Raw genomic sequence first — 13,686 nt, 5'->3', positions numbered from 1 at the left:
GGAGGCAAGAATATACAATGGGGTAAAGACAATCTATTCAATAAATGGAGCTGGGTAAATTGGACAGATACATACAAAAAAAATGAAACTGGACTCCTTTTTTGTCTATATACAAGAAGAAACTCAAAACAGATTAAAGACCTAAATGTAAGACCCAAAACCATAACACTCGTAGAAGAAAACATAGCCAGTAGATTCTCAGACATTACCCTTAGTAATATTTTTACCGATACATCTCCTCAAACAAAAGAAACAAAAGAAAAAATAAACAAATGGGACTACGTGAAACTAAAAAGCTTTTTCACAGCAAAGGAAACCATCAACAAAACAAAAAGACATCCTACTGAATGGGAGAAGGTATTTGCCAATGATACATGTGATAAAGGATTAATATCCACAATTTAAAAAAAACCTCATAGAACTCAACACCAAAAAAACAAACAATCCAATTAAAAAATGGGCAGAGGGCCTGAATAGACATTTCTCCACATGACATACAGATGGCCAATAGACATATGAAAAGACGCTCAACATCACTAATCAGAGAAATGCAAACAAAAACCACAATGAGATATCACCTCACACCTGTCAGAATGGCTATCATCAAAAATCAACAAACAACAAGTGTTGGCAAGGATGTGGAGAAAAGGAAGCCCTTGTGCACTGTTGGTGTTGGCTGCATATGGTGCAGCCACTATGGAAAACAGTATGGAGGTTCCGGAAAAAATTAACAGAACTACCTTATGACCCACCAATTCCATTCCTGGATATTTATCCAAAGAAATCCAAAACACTAATTCGAAAAGATATGTGCACCCCTGTGTGAACTGCAGCGCTATTCACAATAGCCAAGATATGGAAACCGAAATGTCCATCAATAGACGACTGCATAAAGAAACTGTGGTACCTATGAGTATACACAACAGAATATTACTCTGCCATAAAAAAGAACGAAATCTTACCATTTGTGACCACATGGATGGACCTATAGAGTATTATGCTAAGTGAAATAAGTTAGACAGAGAAAGACAAATACCATATGATCTCACTTATTTGTCAACTCTTAAGAACAAAATAAATGAACGAAGCAAAACCAGACCCACAGATACAGAGAAAAAAAACTGATGGTTATTAGATGGGAGAGAGGTTGGGAGGCTGGGTGAGAAAGTTGAAGGGAACAAAAAGTACAAATTGGTAGTTCTAAAATAGTCACGGAGATGTAGAGGAATATAGTCAATAATATAAAAACTATGTGTAATGTCAGATATATACCAGACTTATTGGACAGATCACTTCATAAATTATATAAATGTCTAACCAACCACTATGTGGTACATCTGAAACTAACATCAAGTAATATTGAAGGTCAACTATAATGAAAAAAATAGTCACAGGGATATAAAGTACATCATAGGGAATACAGTCAATAATGTTGTAATAACTATGTAGCATGTCAGATGAGTAATAGACTTATTGGGGTTATCAGTCTGTGAGTTATATAAATTTCTAATCACTATGCTGTTTTGTATACCTAAAACAAACAAACAAAAAAACTATGCAATTATATGGGTTAAAAAAAAGGCCAAGATAATAGCTGAATTTAAAAAGATTATCCTGTCAACTATAACCTAACGCTTAAGCTTCTCCTTATTTCAACTTTATGCCTATAAAATACTATTATTTTTGCCTACAACTATATTTGAGAAACTTGGAAAAAAGAACTTCAACCCATAAAAATCATTTACTCTCCATTCCATATTTTCTCTGTACGTATTTATTTAATAAACTTTAAAAGTGGTTCTAAAATTGCTCATAGGCAAAAACTCTAATGCAATCATAATTCCCATTAATATCGATGAAAATCTTCGGAATTTTTATTATCAAACAGCTCAAGTATCAAACAGGGCACAGCAATAATCATTTATAGGCACATTTTTCCAGAGGCTCACTTCACTCCATTTTTATGACGTTTCGGCACATTTTTATAATTAACAATAAACTGTCCAACTAAAACAATGTAAAACTTGTCATATGAGATCTTGGTAGCAGCTGTATTGTCAGCATTTGCCATCCTGCCAGTTGTTGAGATGCTATTCAAATTAGCAAGAATTTATCTGTTCAAACTAATGGCTTAAATTTCATCTTCATTCCTGGAATAGTGTCCCACTTCAAATTCTCAAAGACCTACCCTTCTTTTTTTATGAGAAAAACTCAAGTGTACAGGTTTGTTGTAACTAAATCACCATGAAAGTACCTCCTCTTTTTGCAAGTCAGCTTCAGTTGTTTTCATTCTATATATCCCAATATTACAACACCAACAGAACTTTTTTGCAACTTCTCAGTTTGTTCTTTTGTAAGGACTGTACTAAGGATTAAAAAGTAAAATTCAGGGCAATGGGCATTTTGACTACATTCACCTTTTTCAATGAATTCCTCGCTTCATGCTTTCGAACAACATTTAATGTTCTCACGTGATCTAATTTATGACTGGCAATAAAACTGACAATAATCCATTTAAGATCATTTATGGATAAAATGTGAATGATCTCTTAGCAGACATTTTGACACAAAATTGCTGAACTTGAGAGTCCACTGAGCAGAGGCCTGCATCAAACTGACACTAAGAACAAAAGGCAGGATGAAGGGACTCCAACCACAAGCACCCAAGCAGATTACAGTCCAGCTAAAAGCAAAAGAATTGGCACAAAGAGTAAAATTAAGTGTATGTGGATGGCCTGTGTTACGTACTCAAACAGAGCACTCATTTAGCCAGGAATGAAGGAGTATACGCAGAAAAAATACACTAGTGAATGAAGGAAGGACTTGGCCTTCATAAAGGCTATTTGCTTTAAAGCATACATTTGGCATGACCAACTGGAACTCATTTTTAAACACATATGAAAACTTCCTGAGGGCAGATCTGATACTAATTTTTCTACTTTAAGTCCATAAAATGAAAGAATAAACTCTTCCATCATTAACTTTGCTCTCAATGAATTAAAAACATGAGTTTGTGTTGAACTGCATCAAAAACTAAGATGGACAGAAAGTTGGACAGATGTGATAAAGCAAGTATAACAAAATGTTAGTGTGAAATCTTGGAGGTGAGTATATGGGTGCTTAAAGTAAAGTTCTTTCAAATGGCTGTAGTTGACAACTTTTATGTTGGGGGAAAATTGCCTCTGCCTTTATTTTTCATCTAACTTTCCTACAATAAAAATACTGTTTGTCTGCCACAATGTGAAACTACATCTGAAAATACGGTAGCTGTTCACATAAGAATTTATGAACTTAATACTTCCTCATACAGGAATATCCTATTGAAAATGCAAGGGGAAGAAGAACCATTGCTAAAACAAAGGCTAATCCCAAGTAATAACCAAGGAGAGAATCCCTTATTACTGGCTCCTTGAAGACCTAGTTTTATCTGTAACTGGATTAAAATCTGAGTGAATTACATAACTAGGTTAGCTCAGTTTCAAGTAACAGGTAAAAAATATAAATGGTTAACAGAGCATTAATTTTTACCAGATTAAAAAGCTACAACTAGACTATCTTAGATAAAATGTGCTGTGTATGGAAGACAACTGTTATAAACTTTAAACTTTTTTTAATTTTTAACTTTTAGCTTCATGTTTTTATAACTCAAGTATAGGCAAAAGCGTTTCCTTTTAAATAAACAACAAATTGGTATGTATAACCTCCCATACAGAGATCTTTAAACAGCTATAAAACAGATCACAAAGTAAGGTTTTAGCACATCCCATCTTAGCTTTCTTACTGAAAAATCTGGTAACTCCAGAGATAAATACTGTTAAGAGAGAAATCCAGTGGTAATATCAAATTTCAGCTGACATCATATCCCCAAATAACTGGCCAGAAGTTATAATATTAAAACTTTTGCATTGTCTGTCACAACAAAGTACTTCCACCACCTTAATATCAGAGCAAAATTATCTAAGGTCCCACCCTCCCCCCATTCTTTTAAAAAAATCTATCCCTTTCCTATTAGAAACTGGATATATATTCATGAAATTAAAGGGTAAGAGAAATTAAAAAGTAACCACTAAATCTGAAACAACACTTAATAATATCTTAACGGGGAGAGGGGCAAGCATACATATCACAGCAGTTAATTTTGTTGGGCTTTTCTATTCAATATGAATCAAATATTGAAAAAGATACCCATCTCTTCCAATTTTAATCATATGTATGCTAATTTTATGAGGGAATAATTCTTATTTCTCACAAAATAGGCCTGGATCTGTTGTACCAAAAGTTAAGTTTTTCCAAGAAAGAGGCACAATTATGACTCTTCCCCTTCCAGAACTTAAAAATGCCTTGAATTATTCTCCTGATAAAAACCCAAGAAATGTATCCAGTTAAGTGAAATTAATGCTATTGATCATGTACATATTTTTAGTTTGTATAGATTCTTGAAACTTTTTAGACCTAATTTTTGTTTCATTTTATCTCTGAAGCTAACTTGGTTTATGCAAGAACAAAATGTACTAGTTCAATAAACTCTTCTTCAGCTCACAATCAGGCACTTAATAATCTTGTGCTAAATAGACCCTAATGGTAAAAGAGATTTTTCAATTGCCATGTTTTAACTGGTAGCTGTTTTTCCTCTCACTATAGTAAATGCATAGTGGGAGAGAAAATTTCCTAAGCATATAATACAACTTCAAGTTTTACAGTAAGCATTTTAATATCCAAACATTATTCTCTTACACTTGGTAGAAGACAGGAGTTTAAGCTGCTACAATTTCCTTTTTACCCAATACAAAATAGCAGTAACATGTAGGTTCCTAGTTTGGCTCTTTTCAAAATATCCCTATTATTCCTACCTCTGTCAGTCTTCACACTTTACAGAACACTCCCAAATCTATCAGTGAACTAAAAAAAAGGGAAATCCCACTTTTAAAACTAAAGCCAGAAGCTCTAAGGTGGGGGGGAGGAGGGGACTTATCTATTTTAAGGTTTGATAAATATCCAAAATATGTATATTCTTATCTTGACTAGAAGTTTGAAGGAAGAGAGAAAACCATAGCACTGAATGACTAAGGAATACGAGTCTTAAATGCATGTATGAAAATTTTAATTTTAATATAGTTAGTATAGAATTTATTAACTTTTAGAAAGTCTTCTACATTCATAACTTTATTGATGCTTCAATTATGTTCAATTATTTTAATGTTCTGATTTTGTCAAGTATGTAATTATAGTTGACAAAATCAGAACATTAACATAATTATTTTAGATTGCTTTAGGGGTTTTGCTTTCAATCTGCCTATCAAAAGATCAAATTCTTACTGATCAATTACAAAGAGATTGGCAATGCACATGTGTTAAACATGTGACCACTGCTTAGGCAATGTGGTCTACTTCTAAGGGCAGCTTAGAGTGCTAAAAGTACAAAATCCCACTGATTTTAGACTTTGTTGTTTTACAGATCACTCTTCCTCATAAGTAGTCCATAAAAGTACAAGTAAAACTGAAATATGTAGGCTACTGAATAAAGTTAAAAGCATTTTTAAAGAACTACTAGCAAATTAAATGTGCATTGACTGAACCACACTTAAATGTACCTTTGCACAGGTAACTGTGTTAAGTTAGCAAAGATGATCACAACCATGTTTGGCTTAAGTTACTTGCTTACAAAGACATACCCTCAATCAGTGATTCTCAAAGGAGTGCCCACGATTAAGAATCATGATTGGCATGTGCTGAACATGTGAACACTGCTGACGTAGAAGAATGTGTTGAAAACCACTGATTACAATTTTGAACTAAAGTAATGGTTGGGGTGGGATGCTACCCCTTAAGAGACACTATTATTAGAAACCCTTGGAGCTAGATACCCCTCAATGTACAAGACCGTCCCATCGATCGAAGAACCGTCCTCAATCAATTTTCAAATATCCAAGTGGTCATTCGCATAAAAACCTACTTATAATTAACTAATTCCAGAATTCTATATTAAGTATAAATCACAAAGTACATTTTTCAGTTTAATATGTAAGTAATTTTCCAGGAATGCACCTGTCATGTAAATTCAGAGATTATACTTTCTGTTGGCTTTTGAGAGTATATTTTTGCCTTCATTTTTGGAAAGTATTTTTGCTGTTTTTCTTTCAGTACTTTAAAGTTGTCACTTAATTGTCATCTTGCTTGTATTTCTCTGCTGTTAACTCTTACCTTTGTTCCTCTGTATATAATATTTCTCTTTCCTTGGGCTACCTTCAAGATTTTCTCTTGGTCCTTTGCTTACATCACTTTGAATATAGTATGTCTAGGTGTGTTTTGTTTGGGTTGGGGAGGGCAGGTATTTATCCTGCTTGGTGTTCTCTAAGCTTCTTGGATCTGTGGTTTGACATTAATTTTGGAAAATTCTGTTATTTCCTTAAATATTTCAATATTTCTTCTGCTCTGTTCTCTTCTTCTGAGATTCCAATTATGTGTATATTAAAATGTTTGATATACACATAATTGGAGTATTATGTGTATATCATACACAAAAAGAACACAAGCTCTTATTGTGTTCTTTTTTAGACGTTTTGTTTTTTTCAGTAGGTTAATTCCTACTGACATCTAAAGTGCACTGATTTCTTCCTTGGTGTGTCAAATCTACTGATGAGCCCAAAGGCATTCTGCATCTCTTTACTGTGTAATGAAATTTCCAGCATTTCCTTTTGATCGTTTCTTAGTTCCCATCTCTCAGCCAAAACAACCCATCTAATCTTACATGTTGTCCACTTTTCTGTTCATACCTTTAACATACCATAGTTATTTTAAATTCTCTATCAGATAATAGCATCTGTGTTAATCAGACTGTAGTTCTGAAAAGTTGCTCTTTCCCTTGGGAATGGTTTTTTGACTTCTGTGTGCAATTTTTTGTTGAAAGCTAGACATGCTGTATAAGACAGAAGAGAGAAGATAAATAATTTCTGTGACTGGAAATGGGCACGCCTTTTCTTTGCTACGTCTTTAGTGCAGAGAGTTAGTTAATCTGTTTAGGAGTTGGGCTGGGTTTATAATTTGCTGTTGCTATGGTTATCTCCCAGTGTACCACAGGCTTCAAATATCTGCACAATAAGGTTGTGCCGTGGGTGGGGGGTGGCTCACTCAAGCAATGTCTGTTTGATTCTCCGTGCTGTGCCTCTTTGCATAATCTTGTTCTGATCCTAGTAGTATTCTGCAGTTACTTGTAAACCTTCTTAACCTGGTGGCAGGGGGTTAGGGATTCAGTCTCTGTAGTTCTGATTAACATTCAGTCTTAGGCATACTCTATGTTCCTGCATCTCAGGGGTGTGAGCTTATTTCCCCTGGCTGCAATTTTGGGACAGTGAGTCCTCACCAAGAGAAGATTCTTTCCCCCTTCTCGTCTTCCCCCAGCTCAATGAATGCTCACCAACAGTGCCAACAGAGATGTCCGTTCCTCAACAGGTTAAGGCTTTGGTTCCATAGAGGAGACAGAGGGGAAGAATCACAGTAGAGTTTTTTGCCCCTCCTGAAAGCTCTGCTGCTATGGCCCTCCTCTAGGTCAGCACCACAACAGACACTCACTCCCCAGGGCTTTTTCCAATCTTTTCTAGGAGTACCTCGTGAGGTTTGTGGATAAAGAGATCGGAAGAAGGTACACTAGGCCTTCATCAATTTGTCAGCTATTCTATTAGGTTGGTGCAAAAGTAACTGCGGTTTAAAAAGTTAAAAACAATTGCAAAAACTGCAATTACTTTTGCACCAGCCTAATAGCTGAACTCTTAACCAGCATCCAGTTGTGTCTAACGAAGGTGAACGTGAACTCCTATCCTATCTACTCTTTCTCTCCGTAAATTTTGGGCCAGTGGTTTGCTCTGTGGCCTCAGCTCTTTAACAGATTTCAAAAAAAAGTCATGAATTTGAAGTCAGTCCAGTTCTTTTTTGCTGTAATAGTGGGAGCATAACTTCCTTTTGTCCCAGGGCCAAAGCCAGTGGTTATATTATTTATAAACTATTTCAGGATAGTAAAAGAGGTGTTACAAATTACCGGAATAAAAAGGCTGTCTTTATGGGGTCTGATAAAGTTGAGAAGCACTGACTTAAAGGATCTCTTTCAAAACTACTCCCCTTTAACCACTTTTAAACACTGCAGTCACAATTTACGCCTAAAACTATTAGTAGTAACCAAATTTTTGCTACAGTTTAGCTGCACAGTGTTGCACCTATAGGCGTAACTCCAAGACACTGAGGGTTCGGTCGGTCCCAGATCACCTCAAGTAAGCTATTGTAGTCAAGTGAGTAGTAAACATTTTACTGGTGGACAATCAATCTTGCCTTCAATTTGTAAAACATACGACATCTGTGAAGAGCAATAAAGTGCAGTCAAACAAGGTATGCCTGTATCTTACTAATTTTAAGTACTTCAGTCAGAAAAGCAGGTGAAAGGTATGTGCAATGGAAACCTCAAATTCATCTGTGTAAATAGAACTGGTTACGGAACAGAGCCAAACTAATTAAAACAGATGCTTTTTATTTCAACCACAATTTAGTATCTACTGAGAGACAGACTGCACTATCAACCTTTTTACAAATTTAATAAAGCCAGTATTGTTTCAGTCCAGCTAGGCCACCAGCTTCTATTTGTGAATAACTTACAAATAACTCATGCTTTCCATGATTCCACAACTTCTTCACCAATAACCTTAGTATTTGTTGGACTATACACTTATTACTGACACGTTAGACAAAGGAATATCCATTGCTTCCCAGTGGAATACAAATAGTGGTATTTTCCATGAACCCGACCTCTAGCTTTAAGGTTCTTTACATTTATGTCTCTTAATAACTCCCTGACTCCTCTTTTCCTCCCTTATATGTTCCACTTCCTATTTTCAATCTAGGAGTATAATGTAATATTATCTAAACAAGATCTTATTTCATTGTGATATTAATAGCAAAACACAAGTTTGAAACATAGCCGCTTAAACATTGTTTCATAGTACATTTAAAATGTTAACAAAGTTCATATGTTTTATGTGAAATGAAGTCAAACAAAGCACTTTCTAGAAATCAAAAGAGTGAAACCAAGTCTTTTTAGGATACCAAATTTCTGAGTTTTCTAAATTTATTTATTTATTGTTTTTTTTAGGCAAGTCCTGTTTCATATTCCCATAGACTCAGAGTACTGGCAATAACACCCTACAAAACCTGACCCCTTGCAAACAATTTCCTCAAACTCTGCAGACAGTACTTTGAAACCTAGAAATATATCAGAGCCATAAAAAAAATACAGTAAGAAAGACAATCACTGGGGCAGTTCCTGAAGAAATATTCTGAAACTTCATTTTTTTCCGAAGACACTACACTCCAAGAGGCTCAAAATAACCCTACTAAAGCCCTTGAGAGAAAAGGCAACAGCATGGCCCTTCTTTTTGAGGGGAATCAGGGCGGGGTCAAAGGGAAAAGCAGAGAGGGGAAATCATTACTTTGGGAGACCATCGCCACCTTAGGGGGAGATTTTCTTTACTCCCCCTCACCCCCAAGCCACTGATAAAGGAAACTATCAAGACAAGAGTGGTTAACTGAACACCCTACAATAAGGAGGCGATTTAGGAAGGCACTCTCCTTAAGTGTACTAAATCAAATCTGCGTTTAACAACCACTTACCTGAGCTTCTAAATCTCACTTTACCACTCCAAAGGCCCGCAGAGGCAAAAATCAGAGCAGCAGAGGAAAGGCCACCGTGAATAAGATACTTTGCAGGAAGGAAAAGCCTTAGAGGAAAACTTGGATTTGGGGAAAGGGAGAGACTGGAGAAGAAACGACGTGGGTGCTCCCCATTTCTTAACAAAACGAAACAAAGCTAAACAAAGAAAGTCAAAGTCTTGCAGGACGTGGTGGGGTAGGGAGGGCTGCTGACCCAAGGAAACAGGAGTTGCCAGCATCTAGCAGGAAGAGGGCTCAGACTAGGAGGCTGGAAGGGAATCCCGAGGGCGGAGCCCAGAGGGGAATAAGGGGTGTGTGGGGAAGGATGTGCAGAAGGGAGTGAGGGACCCTGATGGGTAGAAAACCAGAAAACAAAGCAAAGAGAGGGGTGGGGCTGATCAAGGGAGAGTCCAGGACGAACGTCCGTCGGTTCCGGGGGCGGAGGGGTCCGACGAGAGAAACAAGACTAGCAGCCTGGGGGGAGGGTAATCTGCTTTCCTTAGCAGCTGGAGGCTGCAGCGACCAAGACACCATTCCTCCTTTTCCCTGCCCTTAGCCCCCCTAGTCCCCGCGGCGAGGGTAGCGGGTAAGGCAGAGCCTCAGAATCTGGTGCCCTGAGTGGTTTACCTTGCAGGAGGCTGGAGAAGCTCCAGCCCGAGCTCCTCCCGCCACGGGCTCTGCGTCCAGAGTGGGATGAGGCGACTTCGTCCTCCTCCCTCTCACCACTTCCCCTTTCCCCTGCCGGTGCCCTGTAGCTTCGCTGCCTCGGTTTCCTGGTGCCGCGGCAGCGCGGCCTCCCCGCCCCCTCCGCCTCAGCCTCCGCCTCCTCCCTCTGCCTCTTAGAGGCTCACTCTGGGGGCCGCCATCTTCGCTCAGGCTTAGAGCGACCGCGCTCTAACACGCTTGCGTCGCCCCCGCCCAGGCTGTCACGAGACCCGGTCAGCTGATTTCAACTCTTCGGTCTCCTGCCCCGCCTCCTTGCATGTATTTCCCCGCCCTCTCTTTCCCATTCACCGCCTTCCCAGAAATTCCGTGTTCCGCCGCTCCTCCCGTCCCCCAGCAGTTACACATGCGCAGAATGGCGAGGCGGGCTGTAGGATCCCGAGTCCACGCACGCGTGAGGAGGACTCGCCCCTCAGCGCGTGCTGAAAAGGACACGCCCCTGGGCGCGCGCGCGGTCCGGGTGGGCCGCCCTCCGCCGGCGTGTTCCCCGAGGGCCACGCCCCTTGACATGTGGCTCTGAGTCCTGAGTGCGGCTCCGGGTTTTGCACTCTTGCTTCCCTGACGTCCTGTTTTAAAGCATGTCTCCCGCCTAGCCCTTGACTTCAAGTGCCACTGGGTATCCGCTAGGTAATCTGAAGCCTCAGCCCTCTATCCGGTTTGTCTGGATTGCGAGCCAGCTGTTTCACTTGCTGTTGAGACTCCCACGACAGTTGAAAAGGATTTAAATTTTGGTCGGTCTGGGCAGTCGCCTCCGAGATCAAAGCTTGGGAGATCCCTGCGGCTTTTTGCTGGTGGCAGTGCCTGAAAGAAGGCTGGTAGCTCCCATTTATTGTCTGCTGTTCTCGTGTCAAGGAGTTTACTTAATCTTCAACTCCGAAGTAGGAATTACCCTCGTTTTGCAGATAAATTGAGGCCCCTGCCCACAGTAGTGGACGTGGTGTTTGAACCCATGTAATCTGACTCCAGAGTCGGTGCCCTCGATACCATCTCCCTGAACATATATGGGAGCTGCGGCAGGGAGTCAGGTTAGAAAAAAAGGAGGGATATCATGTGTTACCTGTGGGTACAGGTTTAATTAGGGAAGTTGAGTTTCCACTCAACAGACCTGAACTCTGTTAAAGATCACAGTTCAAAAGTAAGTGAGTCTCCCGCAAACTTCAAAAGATGATGGTATAGGGTGACCTGCTTGGATCCATTATTTTATGAGGGTTAAAGGTTTTTGATAAGTGGTTTAATACTCTGCAGAGCAATTCTGAAATTGTGATTTCTTTGGAATCCCTTGCAGTGGTTGGCTCGTTCTTTAGAGATGGCGATTGCAAGATGAAAAGTGTAGACAATAGTTCGTAATAGACTTTGCTTCTAAACTTTACTGACCCTTTACCCTACCTTAGGGTAGAAAAAGACTGCATTTACAGTAGACTTTCCTGTACTGCAGCAGTAAGATAAGGTGCATCTAAGGGGTGGAACCAGGGATAGCTAGCTGGGTGTGGGAAGACAAAACCCGAAGTAGAGTAGAAAGAGAAAAGAAAAAAAACAGGCGGGCTAAATTAAGAGGCTTTCTTGGCTTATGCCATGGAAACAGAAACCTGTGTTTATGTGGCATCGTATAGGTTGCAAAGCCTTCCAATAACCCCAGAAGTAGATAGGGGGGTGTATTATTTCTAATTTATAGTGGAAGTACACCCAGAGGGTCCAAGAGACTTGCCCAAGGTGACCTATGTCTTAAAGGTTAAGCCAAGATTTAGTCACAGGACTTGTAACATCAAGGCCAGTGAACTATTAAACCTCCACGCTGTCTCTCTGTTCAATATCTGGGACAGATAAAATTGATTCTGGGAGTTGGGAGGAGCCTTAGGCATTATGAATTGCCTCTCCCCACCGATCCCCTGTAGTGGAAAATTTCTTGCCTCCCAAGACATTTTTTTTCATTGCAGTTTTAGAAATCACTTTTTGTGTATTCAGCCAACTTGCCCTCTCTTTCATGAGTAGGTTTTTGTTTGTCTGGTTTTTTGCTTTTTCTTCCTCTATGTGACATCCCTTTAAGTATTTGTCAATATGACTAATTATCCTACTTCACTCCCTCCCCTCTGCTTTTATCACTCTAACTACCCCAGCCACAGCTTCTCATCTTCAAAAGCCATATTCCTATTGCTTTCAACTTTTGCTTACAGGATGTGGTTTCAAGCCTTTACATAATTCCCCTGGTTGCCCTTAATTGGATTTGCACAAGTTTGCTATATCCCTAAAACACTAAAACTAAACACAGGAGTCAGGAAGGGTAGAATTTGCTCTTCTTTCCCTATTCTTCTGTTAAATCAGTTTTTCCTTTGCTTTTTTTTTTTTTTTTTAAGTGTGATACATACAAGGCAGGAGCCTGAAACTTCTCTTTCTGGACTTATCTTTTTAATCAAAATCCAAGTTTACATTAGCTTTTCTGACACTTTCATAGGTCACACATATCAAATTTATGATTGGGAAAGGGGAACAACACAGAAGATGCCTTTTCAAATCATGTGATATATACTTACAATATTTCACAGCCTTTTGGATATCAGTAGTTTTTATCAGTGGTGTAAGATAATATACAAGGAAGGGGAGATTTAAGATTTTAGGGAACCCACAAGACAGTCAAACACCTGTTTATTGAACACCTTCTTGCTGTTATATTGGCCTACCTAATTATATCAATGCCCAGATCTTAAATAAATCCCTAAGAGCTCTACATAGTTCAGCAAGACTTGAACTGTTTCCAATACAATAGCCACTAACCCATTGAATACTTGCAATAAAGTAGAAATACATACCAGATTTAATATGAAAAAAAGAAAAATATTGTAGTAACAATTTTTATATTGATTACATGTTGAAATAATATTTTGGATACACATTTGGTTAAATAAAATACAGTATGAAAGTCAATTTCACTTGTTTCTTTTTAGAAATGTAAAATTTTATATGTGGTTCCCATTATGTTTCTTTTGGACAGTGCTGCTACAGAAAGGCTTGTGTAGATACACAGTGTCAGAAAATACTTTTCAGTTGGTTTGGCAAGCTTGAAGCTTCCACAGAATCATCTACTGGACTTCATTTTAATTTCTTATGTGGTTGTTTTATGTTTGTCTCCAGTAGTTTTTTTCAAGGTTTATCTCACCACATATATTTAGTCTTTTGTGCTCCTCTATACCTTACTAATTTATTGTATACTGTTAAAATTATTGACAAAATCTGGCAAAAAAAATGACATAAGGATTCTTTGACTATATACATATGTGT

General features: G+C 38.5%; 1 protein-coding gene across 3 annotated transcripts in view; it reads right to left on the bottom strand.

Moving 5' to 3' along the window:
• DNAJC13 (DnaJ heat shock protein family (Hsp40) member C13) overlaps positions 1–10,618 on the bottom strand; it is a 105,478-nt gene extending 94,860 nt beyond the window's left edge. For 2 of the 3 annotated variants that reach the window (XR_016021284.1, XM_088798329.1), the window contains exon 1: positions 10,318–10,618. The gene's annotated coding sequence lies outside the window, so the exon portion shown is untranslated. Of the gene's footprint in view, positions 1–9,651; positions 9,775–10,317 lie in introns of those variants that run through there. The other variant, XM_088798330.1, reaches the window with a different exon arrangement.
• Between the last annotated feature and the right edge of the window lie 3,068 nt (positions 10,619–13,686).

Source organism: Rhinolophus sinicus, chromosome 5, assembly GCF_057876585.1.
Source record: "Rhinolophus sinicus isolate RSI-liver-muscle chromosome 5, RSI-T2T, whole genome shotgun sequence".
NCBI classification, from domain to species: domain Eukaryota; kingdom Metazoa; phylum Chordata; class Mammalia; order Chiroptera; family Rhinolophidae; genus Rhinolophus; species Rhinolophus sinicus.
This window is presented reverse-complemented; position numbering and strand designations above follow the sequence as displayed.